Source organism: Elaeis guineensis, chromosome 5 (assembly GCF_000442705.2).
Source record: "Elaeis guineensis isolate ETL-2024a chromosome 5, EG11, whole genome shotgun sequence".
NCBI lineage: Eukaryota > Viridiplantae > Streptophyta > Magnoliopsida > Arecales > Arecaceae > Elaeis > Elaeis guineensis.
In genome coordinates this window covers 82,835,141-82,847,463 of record NC_025997.2, presented here as the reverse complement: position 1 = coordinate 82,847,463, position 12,323 = coordinate 82,835,141, and the positions used below count along the sequence as shown (strand labels likewise).

At 36.8% G+C, this 12,323-nt stretch overlaps 1 long non-coding RNA gene across 1 annotated transcript; it reads right to left on the bottom strand.

The window, feature by feature from the left end:
* Nucleotides 1-336: 336 nt before the first annotated feature.
* Nucleotides 337-7,780, bottom strand: LOC140857826 (uncharacterized). The gene is made up of 4 exons (XR_012141234.1): nucleotides 7,510-7,780; nucleotides 7,352-7,399; nucleotides 1,975-2,581; nucleotides 337-504 (listed from the first exon to the last, which is right to left on the bottom strand). It is a non-coding gene; the product is annotated as an uncharacterized lncRNA (long non-coding RNA).
* Between the last annotated feature and the right edge of the window lie 4,543 nt (nucleotides 7,781-12,323).

Sequence of the window (12,323 nt, the reverse complement as noted above, 5' to 3'; positions counted from 1 at the left end):
CTTATCCCACTTTTTCTGTGAAGTTTGACGTACGCGCGAAGTAGAGGGCTTGTGGATTCAGACCTATGCAAAGTTTTGAATTCAAATTTAGGATTTGATTCAAATTCTGCTGCATATCAGATAAAGATCTAATCTTTATCAAGTTGTTATAGAAATTTTTAGATGCCCCGACTATCCACTGCGTTCTCCCTAAGAAACAGGCTTTCTTTTCCTTCACAAAATACACCCAATCTTCTTTCAAAATTCAACTATGACTACCGAACAGAGTTGTGCAACAACATTAAAAAGAGAGTGCTTGTGTATATAGAAACACACAATTGTATACCTGTTTCTTCAGTTCCAAAATGAACTTTTCTGCGAACTTCTGCAACTGTGTCCTCCCTAAGGACTTAAATATAGTAGCCACATGATTAAAAGATGAAATTTTGCTGATATCTAAACACTTCTAACAGCTTCAGGAGCTCCTCTTTCCGATCACTTTCACAAAATGCAACAAGTAGCTCTCTGTCAAACAAGTAGCATGTGACTTATCCAATAAGACTAATAACATAAATTATATATAGTAGTTTACAAGATTAGTAATAAATTTTAAGTGCTTATCCAAAAGGAATAGCTACGGGGAACAATGTATACTTTTGTAAATACATACTACACTTACATATAACAAGCTATAAGGACGAAAAATGATCAGGAATACAGATACAGATGCCATATCTTCCACTTATTACACCACATTATGCTCCAAACTAGTTAAGATTAATTACAAAGTCACTGGAGATGAAATTGATGAATGAAAACATTCAGTATTTTCCTATGCCATGCCTCATATACAAGTCATACTTGTAAATTCTGCAGATGTTTGTAATTAATTGTTTCATGCACAATGCACATATGATTACTCTACTGCACCCTCCCAACTCCCAAGTCTCCTAATACTACTTTTTTAGATACCCAAAAGTGGGAGTTTCCATTGTTTCACCCTGGCCATTGTTACATATGAAAAAACAAGCTCAATCAATTAAGTGCCAGTCGGCTTCATCATTAAAAATTTAGGAGAAGACTTAATAACAGGATGTACGCTAGACATAAGCCAGGCTATAAACATTTATGTGAATTGTGAAGCAATATGCGAAAAGTGAATGCGAGTAATATATATGGAACTCACTGGCTCCATAAAACCAACATATCATTTTTTATGTTAGTTACTCACAGTTCCATGGCAACTAATTAAGAGACTGTAGAAACCAATAGATCATCTGTTCCCTTATCACTATCTCACATAAGAATCTTCTTCAAGAGACTAGCAAAGCACCAATACTTCACCCCAACCACCTAAATTTGATGTCTGCAAACTGTTCAGATTTGTAATTATAGCAAGGGCGCAAAAACCTACCTCTTCATGCTTGCAACCTTTCTTAAATAAACCATCTATTTTACTATTTTATATTAATATTCTGTAAAGAAAGTCTCAAGTCAGCAGACATTTACCATCTACAGTTGTAACTTGAATCATGTAGCTGTAATGGCACAAGAAGTGGATACACTAAACAAACTGAAAACAGGTGAGTTGATGATTTCAAATTGGGTAAAAAGGCTAAGATAAAGTCTTAAAGCAGTCTCATCCAGTGAAAAAAGCTCAGATAGAAATTAGAATGAAATGAAATCAAAGATAAGTTGTTAGCTGATCCATATAGTGAATCCATATGCAAGGGATACAGCATAAAGGTTCAGGTTATTAGGTAAAAAAATAAAAGACAGACAAAACATGATAATCAAAAAGAAAATCTGATGCTTGCATTTTAGCAAAATATCAAGTTAAAAAAGCAAAAATGAGAGCAAAAAAAGAAATGTTTGACAAGATATCTATTTTAAGCCCCATCAGAAAAATGAAAAGAGAATGCGAACAGTGATTAAGTGAAAGCAAAATGGAAAAAAATAAAGCAAAAACTGCTCAACAATGCCAAATTACAGTACCTGCTAGGCTGTAGTTTTCTTCATTGCGACCAATTCCAAGAGAACTGCATAGCTCCCAAATTTTATCTTCATCACCAACTCTAATCCAAAGCAACATCTCAAAGTATCCTATTCTAAAGCAGGATCCTGGATTCTCATCTTTAAAGAATTTACTGAAATGTTCGAATTCTTGTGTCATTTTCATATCAATCAAATACATAAGAAATGGAGCATAACTTTCTTCATCAATTGAAAACCCCTTTCTCTCATGGACAAAAAGAGTTGATAGGCCCTATGAATTTGGACCAATGAATCTTCTTCAGCACTATATCTTGCCCTGCCTATGCAAAGTTTTATCAAGGCATTGTATTCCTTGATACCGTTTCTCTCCCCAATTTACCAAGAATTCAAGAGTGGACTCAGTACCCAGTTTGCTTGCACACATTCTCATCAGTTTGGTAAAATGATAAGACTCTGTATTCTTGAATTTATATTTCTGCTTCCTTCTCTTGATACATCCTTCCTCCACTGTGCTGTGCCAGCATGAGACATGTTTGAGAACCATGGTAAATCTAAAATTTTCTTTAGCATGGCTCTGCTGAAGATTGGCCTGCTGCATCATTGTTACCTGAAACAAGGAGGATATGATGACAAAGATATTCAAGTGAAAGCCTGTGCTCCCAATATTAGACAGATGAAATTTATATTGAAGAGTACTAAACTTTGATTTGGAATTCTGAAGGTAGATTTCACCATTTACCACTAATGACCATCATAGGTATATGTAGAAAAGTCAAATTCAGTAAACAGTGGAAAGAATATCATCTTATATCTAAGAAATGTGTTAAACTAGATTTGTTACTTAACCAAAAGAAATCTTTCTGGTATCATCAACCTTACAAGAAGTGACTTGACTATTTTGATTCAGTGGTCGTGATTCAGCATTATATGAATGCATATGAAATAAAAGGGGTGATATGCTTCTGGATGGTCGTACGGTGGCCCATGATATGCTTGATGAATAACTTTTAAGGCAACAGTAAGGCTGTAACATTTTCTGGTCCATATCGGGAAAGAGCTTTGGCAATTGACCAAGCATTCTAGATGAAAAGGTGATCCAGAAGGATGAACTTAGAAGAGAGATGCTGCAACTACCAATACATTTTCTTGGCCTTCAATGCACTTCGAGGTTGACATTAGTTAGCTTTTCCTCCCACACCTTCACCAATTCACCTTTTTCACTTTTTCCAGTCTTTTTAGGGAATTTGCTAAGCCTCATCATCAGACCATGCACAAACCCCTCCTGTTTGTCTTACTGCACTTCAATTTATCCACATGAATTCAAATCCCTTACCATCCTCTAGACCAAGCCTCCCCCTCCCTACTCCATTTTCCAGCTCCTATTGGTTATGCACTGGGTGATTACCAGATGACTTATTTCCACTTTGTTTCTAATCAGCCATCACTTCTTCTTTTTCATGTGTTTGTTTAAGCTTTTTCAAGTCCATTTCACATTATTTTCTTATTTCAAATCCCTAGTTTCTTTCACATATATTTCTTAATCTTCATTTCAATCTTCTGTTGCTTCTGATTATTGCATTCTTCATTTACACCCTTGTTTCATCTTTTCTTTTTTTACCACTTTGATACTTCAGATAACCTCTTTTGGTTCATTTATTGCAACCATTTGAATAGATGTTAGATAGGATGAGAGTAACCAAGCAATTTGAGGTGCATCAATGATGCTGCACTAAATGGGATGGACATTGGGGCCCAATAGACAGTCTATCCTTCTAGCCAAGGTTCACTGTCTCAGTATCAGCCCCATACCGGCGCCAACCTGCTACTGTGTTGATGCCGGGCCAGTTCAGAATATTGAGTGTTAATACACCCCCAATACCGTATTATCAGTAAACCGGCACAGTACAGTACACCTTGTACCATTCGTTCAATATGGTATGGCAAACCTTGCTTCTAAGAATGGTGATATTCATTACATGAATTATGACAGCTATGTAAAAATTGCATTCAATTGATCAATATGTCATAACCTTTCTTAAATATGTTATTCTTACGTTGGACCCACAATCTGTTTCCTTCCATGAAGGCTGCGTAGACTACCTTCAAGGTGATGTTTAGATTGGATAGGCTAGCAGTACTAGCTCACACAGAAGTTATTGCTCATTCAAGGTATTTCAACATTCAGAAGTTTCTCACAGTGCAGTTCTTCTAATTACAGATGCATCCAGTAAGGTTGGAAAACCTAGCACTGGGCCTCTAACTTGATGAACATAAGGAAGCAAGTCGAATAGGCAACTTACTAGATTGGTGCACTGTACCTACCGGCTTGGACAGGACTTGACCAGCTTACAAGGATGGAATAATCCAGCCATCTTAAGTCATGGGTCAAATACTCTTGGCCAACTCATACCTCGATTCCCTCTACTTTAAGGACAACATAAGCAAATGTTATGCTAAATTCATCAGCTTCTGAACTTAACTGATCACAGAATTGTTTGGTTATTAAAATTGGCACTCATTTAGCTTTCCCTCGATCCATGAATTATGATTATGAATGCTCGAAGGGAGTAAGGCAAGGGCAGAGCCAGGTGGAGGCAATTTAGGGAAATTGCACTCCTGAGATTTTCAAAAATTTCAAAGATTCCATCTCGGTTCAGACTTCAGAAACCCCAGCTGGTTGAAATATCTGAAAATTGTGAAGAGTCAAAGACTTCCCCTCCCACTTGGACATGTCCAGTGAGAATCCCAAGCCCACTCCCTAATTACACGGCCAATAATCTCCTAAAATTAACTATTCTGTTGGAAGAATTCTTACAGCTACAATGAAGGTCTTATTTGAGGTTATATCACTTAATCTTAGCCATCCATCTACAACAGTGACCAATTCCTCCCATATCAAAAACCTCCATCCATCCACAACACCTTGAAGCTCCTTTGGAAGATAACAGCGGGTCTTAAAGAAGAAACTCACCAAAACCTTTTCCTAAAAAAGGGGAGAAGAGTTGGAAGAAGTGAATTCTAGTTTTCTAGTTCATAGGACATCTAAATAAGAGAAAAGAAAGCTTTCTTTTGTCACAAACATCCAGCCAGCAACCAGTTATGCAGAATTTTCACCCCTTGATTTTTTGGTTTTCTTCCATGTTCGTAAATTGATGACTGCTTTTCCCCCTTTAGTTTCTCAAGTTAAAGAGAAGAGGACAATGTCTAGAAGCAACTAAGCAGGCCAACACAATTCATTGCATTTGGCTTTGTAATAGCTACATTAATACATAGCCTTCTTCTTCTTCTTTTTCAAAATGTCTTTTCTTTGGGTTTTTTCCATCATATCACATCAAAGAGAAGAACCAAATTAGCATGATTTGAAATTTTTAACTATGATCAAGGGCAGAGCCAGGTGGAGGCAAGTGGGAGCCACTGAAATGAAGAGCCATGGAGGACGACTTTATATCAAGTTCCTTTTACAATATATTTAGGACTTTTTCTCACCTTTTCTATGTGTTAGTTCCTTGAGACTATTTCACAGGTAGATGAAAGTTAGTTGTTTGTATCAATTCTTTTTATACACTTGTCCTAGATTTTTTTGTTACAGATTGCACCCAAAAAAGGTCAAATTGTATTGAAAAAGAAAATATATACTAAGAATTAAAGTGCTAAATAAATTATTCTGAAAGATATTTCATTGAAATCCCTAGACCAAGTTCCAATCTTGAGCAAGTTGGAACAAGGGAACCTCGGCAATCTCTGCCATTTGAGCTAAGACACATTAAAATGTCATTATGTTTCTATTCTACTAACAACATTATATACCTTGATAGAATTAACATAGTTGTAAAAACTAGCTATTGACATTACAAATTAGAATGCATCTTACTTTTTTTTTTATTGCTAATAAGTAGTCGCATATTATTTTCACTATATAGGACCATAGGTGCATTGTGTCGGCACTAGGCATATCTATTGAATCAATACCAACCAGTACACAGTATGGAAGGTGTACCAAGTATCAATATGCCAAATTGATCCTATAACGGGTGTCCTAACATTGTACTAAGATGATAAGGTACAAGGTCCGATACCGAGATTGTGAACCGTATCGTATATAGCTTAAGCATGTCAAAATGTTCACTTGCTAATAATAGTAAATTTGAAGCATAGTAGCCGGAGTCTTCTGCCAAAAATAATGTACCCGCTTATGAATCTTCTCAAAATCTCAAACTTGACCCATTTTCTAAGCACTTTTTGTTAAAGTGTTTATAAAGTATCCGCTTCCTGCACCCAAAACCAAATGCTCTACACCCACTTGCAATTCTAGCAATTGAGAATGAAGCATTTCAATCAAAGCTTGATTGGTTTTATTCTAATGTAAGTTGCCTAGGCAATCATCTAGGTGATAAGCTACATGAATAGCAGAGGTAAAAGCTAGCTTTGACAATTATAATGTCGCTTTTATGCCATGCATTGTCTCTCCACTAAATCTTTGATTCTTTTGATTTGAATTTAAAGTGAATTTATTTATTACTTGGGAACATAATCTTTCAAATGGATCACAAAACAAACTTGGAAGGCAAAGGAAAAGAGAATGCCGTGTTATAAAATGAACCGAAAGCAAATAGAAATCGGTGAAAGGGCACATTTTGATTCCAACTTTGATTCGACATAACTGTTGCTTCACCTACCATACTAAGAACGCTACAACAGAAAAATCTGTTGAGATTGCCAGTGTGGGGTTGTAACATGCTTTACTAGTACAGATACGCTTTCTCTCCTTTCAGTCAATTTGGCCTTCTGGTTTTCAGATCAAGATCGACTTAAAGCACACAAGTGCCTTGTATAATGAGTGATCGGCAACATGCTTTCACACCATCATTATGCAGCTTGTACTTTTAGGAACTGAGCTTGAAGCGCCATTTGAATAAATAAATTCATAGATTTACCGAGTTCCTGGTCTTTGAAGCCCTCTCTATCAATATGGTAAGACATCTGAGGGTTAGATTAAGGTTTGCCTTTTAACTCATAGATTGTAAATCCTTCACTAACCTCCAGATTAAACTGACAAAGCATTCCTACTACAGATACTTTCTACTATTTGCGTATCAATGGAAAGCATCATCCTCCTTCATCTTCACAGCCAAGAGAGTGTCTACAGCAACTTATATAGCTCACTTCTGCCATCTAATGTCCACAATCATATGTGTAAATTCATTTTTCATAGCATGAATTATGGCAGGTGAAAATAACTTCAAAATGCTTGATACACGTCCAAAAGCCCATCTTGTAAACATTTAGGTTCAGTATAGGCAGTTAAAATGCATTAAAACATCATCCAAAAGTCATTGGAAATAAGACAACGAATTATCAGCTAATGACTTTAACATACCATGTAATATGGATGATATCGCCCTCGAAATCTCTACCGCAGAGTCTTCTGCTGGAGAACAACCAAGACCCAGCTCAAGCATCCAAAACTCAAAAAGAGGCTAATAAACAACAAAAAAAAAAAAAAAACAAGAGAGAAGGAAATGAAGGTTGCGGTACCAGATGGAAGGGATGCTTTGGAGTTCTTCGAAGCAGCTTCCTTGAGCCGGGCCAGCACCTGCGACGAGACCGTAGGAGAAGCTTCGCGGGCTTTGCCGCAGCTCCGGTGGTGGTAGGAGAACGCGAGGGGACGCAGCGGGGAGGGACCGCGAGCTTCTTAAGAGTGGCGAGCTCCGGGAGCGGAGCTCCGGAGCTGGAGTTCTTGGAGACTTGGACGCGACGGAGGCGAAGATCTTTCTTAGGCTCTTAGGCATGGATTCGAGGGCGGAGAAGGAGCTCTTCATCCACGCTCGGCTCCCGCCCGAGATATGGATTACTTCTTGAGGAAAGAGAGAGAATGTGGGGCAGCTTTGCAGACCAAGAAGCGTGGGAGAGAGAAACCGGAGGACAAATAGGGTTACCTTGGTCTTGGTGGCGTCAAATTGTTCGCAACCGGTGGACCGGACGGAGCGAACCGCTTTGATGCTCCGGTGGCGAGTACCGGTTCAACAGCGGTTGGACACGGTTTGACCACGTAACCTAGTTTAGAACTACGAGTTAAATGACCCGGTCACTTTTACCAAAAAAAAAAAAAAGACCCGGTCACTAAGCACCTTGTAATTTGAGACGGGTCGGGCAAACGCATGGATTCAAAAAATGACCCTATTTGCACAATTAAACTCTCAACATTCTATTACCAAAAAAAAAAAAAAACTCTCTACCTCGTCCAGCTTGAGGTTTCTTTAAAGCAAGACCTCTAATTAGATCCAGCTAACCTTAAATTGGTGTTGAAAATTCATCATTTGGTTTAGTAAGGTTCAAGTTTGGGTTATGCAATTTCTTAATCGAGTTGAGTTTAGGTTGACACAGCACATGCAAAAGGTTAGGTTTCAAGCCTCATGAGATTTAAAATGTAATAGCCCAACCTTTTGGGCTCCTCGGCAAGGCCCGAAGTAATCAAGGCCTAACAGAACACAGAGCACATACTAAAACACGTGAGTGGAAGGGAGAAAGAAGACTCTCGATCAGAGTCTTTTTCTCTTCCCATCCCATGAGATCGAGGCGATGGATTTGGCTATATTTCATAAAACCCCCTCTATAAGAAAGCCTCTTCCCCTCCTTTGAATCATTATCAATTCCTCTAGAAATCACCATTTATTTTACGATTTTTTTTTCAAATTTTTCCTTAGATTTTAGTGAAAATAGTCATCAGAATCATGCCTTCAATCTCATCCAGCCTGATAACCACCTCCACCTCCTTCTCTACCTTCCTTTGTAACTCCAAATCATCATTTGGGATATTTTAATTCTATCAATCAAGATAGGTTGTACACTAAGAGTAGTGAGCAAAGCTTTGGAATTGTACAGCCATACCTCAATATCCGGGTCTTTCTAGATCCTGAAGAATGTGCTATGTGAAGTGATTAAAGTTGCTATATCACTGCATCACATTCGTTTTTTCAGAATGGTAATGAATGGTCAAAGCATGATCCTTAATCCGCTCTAACCATCTTCTTCTGTTTCATATTCAGCTCTTTTGTATAGATATATATTTGAAGCTTTCATATTTTGCAAAAATTTCACATGGTACTCGATACAAATAGTATCTCCATATCTTCAAGGCAAAAATTACTGTTGCCAGCTCCTAATCATGGGTAGGATAGTTCTACTCATATAGTTTAAGCTATCTAGAGGCATATGTTATGACTTTTCCATTTGCATTAGAATGCATTCTAACACATTTCTAAAGACATACTATACATTGTAAAATCTCTACTCCTAGATGGTAGGATAAGGATAGGAGCTGATGCTAAGCACCTTTTCAATTTCTAGAAGCTCCTCTCACATTCCTCCATCTAATCAAATTTGGTTCCTTCGTGAGTCAACTAGGATGGAGACACTGGTATACGAGAGAATTATTTCACAAATCTCCTGTAATATCTAGCTAGTCCAAAGAGCTACAGATCTCCATCAATTAGTTGATTGGCTTCAATTTATAATTACCTCTATCTTTATCGGGTCTACAGATATGCCTTCTTTAAAGATTATATGTTCGAGAAAGAAGATACTCTCTAGCCTGAATTGGCACTTCTTCAACTTTGCATACAATCTCTACTTCCTTAGTATTTGTAATACTATCCTCAAATATCTTTTATGCTCCTTCTGACCCTTAGAAGACACCAGAATATTATCTATAAATACAACCATACACTGATTCAAGTAAGATCTAAATACCCTGTTCATCATATCATAAGAACTATTGGAGCATTTGTTAACCTAAAAGACATGACCAAAAATTCATAATGCCCATTTGGTCTGAAAGGTTGTTTTGAGTATATTATCAATCTTGATTTTTAATTGATGATTGGCAAACCATAGATCAATTTTGTAAAATACTTGGGCATCCTAAAGCTGATCAAATAGATGATCAAGCCTTGACAAATGATATTTATTCCGAACTATCAATTTATTCAGCTCTCTATAGTCGATGCATAATCTCAGACTCCCATCCTTCTTCTTGACAAAAGTATCGGAGCACCCCATAGAGAGACACTGGGCCTAATAAAGCCCTTATCAAGTAGTTCCTGGAGTTGCTCCTTAAGCTTCTTCAATTCAATAAGAGTCATTCGGTTGGGAGCTTTAGAAATAGACCTGATAGTTGGTACTAGATCAATAGAGAACTCTATCTTTTTATCTATAGGCAATCATGCTAGATCCTCTGAAAATACATCAAAAAACTCCCCCACTATCTAAATACTTTCCAACTTTGACTCTTTCTGTTGAGTATCTAAGACATTGGCCAAGTACCCCATACAACCCTTCCTTAACATTATGTAAGCTTGTATGAAGGATATAACTCTAATAGGGATATCCTGTTAGAGTTTCATAGTTTTATGCATGTAAAAAAAAAATTTCAAAATAAGTATGCAGTGAAAATTAAAAAATTTAGATTAAATCTAATTTAATCTAAGCATGTATAAGATCAAATCTTAAAATCAAAAAATAGGATCGACATATGTGAGATAGGTTTCAAATACAGAAATCAAATGGAAAAAAATAAATAGACTTCATATCTTGGCACGAGTCGATCTTCATCGCGAACTGATGATCATGGATGTCTTCCGAAGGTTCTCTGAAGCCGCACATGTGTCCGACCTCTACGGATATTCACACGAGAATTGGATCTGATCAGAAACTTCTTGATCTCATTAAGATGCTAGTTTCCTTATAGAGACCGCATCTTGACGGTTGAAAATCTTTTTCTCTCAAGATACTCTTAGAAAAAAAAAAAGATAATAGGAGGATGTTAATCTCTAAGCTAGAGATCATGAGAAGAATCATTTCTTCTCTTTTCTTTCTGAAACCCATGCTCTAAATATCTACACTAGAGATGTAAGAATTTTGTCTAATTTTTAAACAAAAAAAAGAGGAGAAACTCATGTCCAAACTAAGATAATAGATAGGAGAGTAGATGTCCTAACAACCAATCTTTGGTTGTTATAAGAAAGAAGAGATAGGAGCATAAATACCTCATACCCAAGAACTTCACGCTGCGCCTCTCTCCATGATTTTTCTCCATGCACAACCCCTTAGTTTTTGGCATGTCAACCTGATCCATATCAGCCCCTTTAATGCCCCTTATGGTGCTTGGTTTGAATAGGAAGGGAGTTTGATTTTGAGTAGGATATTAGAGTCCAAACTCCATAGGACTCTAGGATTTTTTTGTGCCGCCCACCACTAGATTTTTGTGCCCACAGATCTCATAAAAAGAAGGAGAGAAACCATGACTTATTACATGCAAAAGAAAGGGAGAGGGTGTGGGTTATTTAACGTCCAAATCTGGTTTGGGCGTGGGGTCTTTTATGGCGCATGGAGAGGAAGGAGTTTAAAGCACATTGGACTCTTCTTTAGGTGGCTGAATTAAATCAATTTAAATTCTAATCAATTTTAATCATATTAAAAATTGATTAGACTCAAATAAATTAAAATTTAAATCTGATTTGGAGTCAAAACTATTTAGATTAGGTGTCACCTAATTAGAAAAGGAGTCCTAGTCCTTTTGGACTTTCTCTTGGTGCTTGAGTCAAACTCAATTTAATCATAATCCAATTAAGATTTGGTGCATCCATGAAGATGAGAATTTCTAGTCTAAATAGAAACTCAAACATTCTAATTTAGATCTTAGTCTAATTAAAAATTAAGTCCAATCCAAATCTTAATTCAATAAGAAATCAATCTCCAATGCAATTTGGTTATCTCATAATCCAATCAGATTTGATCAAATCAAACCTATGTCAAATCAAATTAAATCTAATTTAATTAGACTTAATGTAAGCTCCATAGCTCCATCAAATTGAGCTAATTAGCAATCCAATTACTAATTAATCCTCTTATAACTCACTAACTCCTTAGCGAGTTACTTAATTATAACTTTTACATTGGATCAATCATCAATCAAATTGATAGTCAAATCTTATCATGATTTATAATTATAATTCAACCATCTAATCAGTCAAAAGCCACTTTATGTGGGATCCTATAAGTTCTATTCTGTCTAGTAGTGAGATATATTGTAATCCCTATCACAATATCATTGAAACTCTTTTCAATGGGTTGGAACCATTCCAACTCTGCCAACCAAAGATCATCGATCATCAAGATGATACTCGTGGGTCTATAATCTACCAATGATACCTAGTAGTATGTAGTGGCAATCCAGTAGAATAAAAGATGATGAACCTTTAGGTGCAGTTAACGTATGATACAGTCTCTCTATCATGAGTCCCGACCAAATGACAGATCATGGATGAATTATCAAACCTCATCATCGGTCA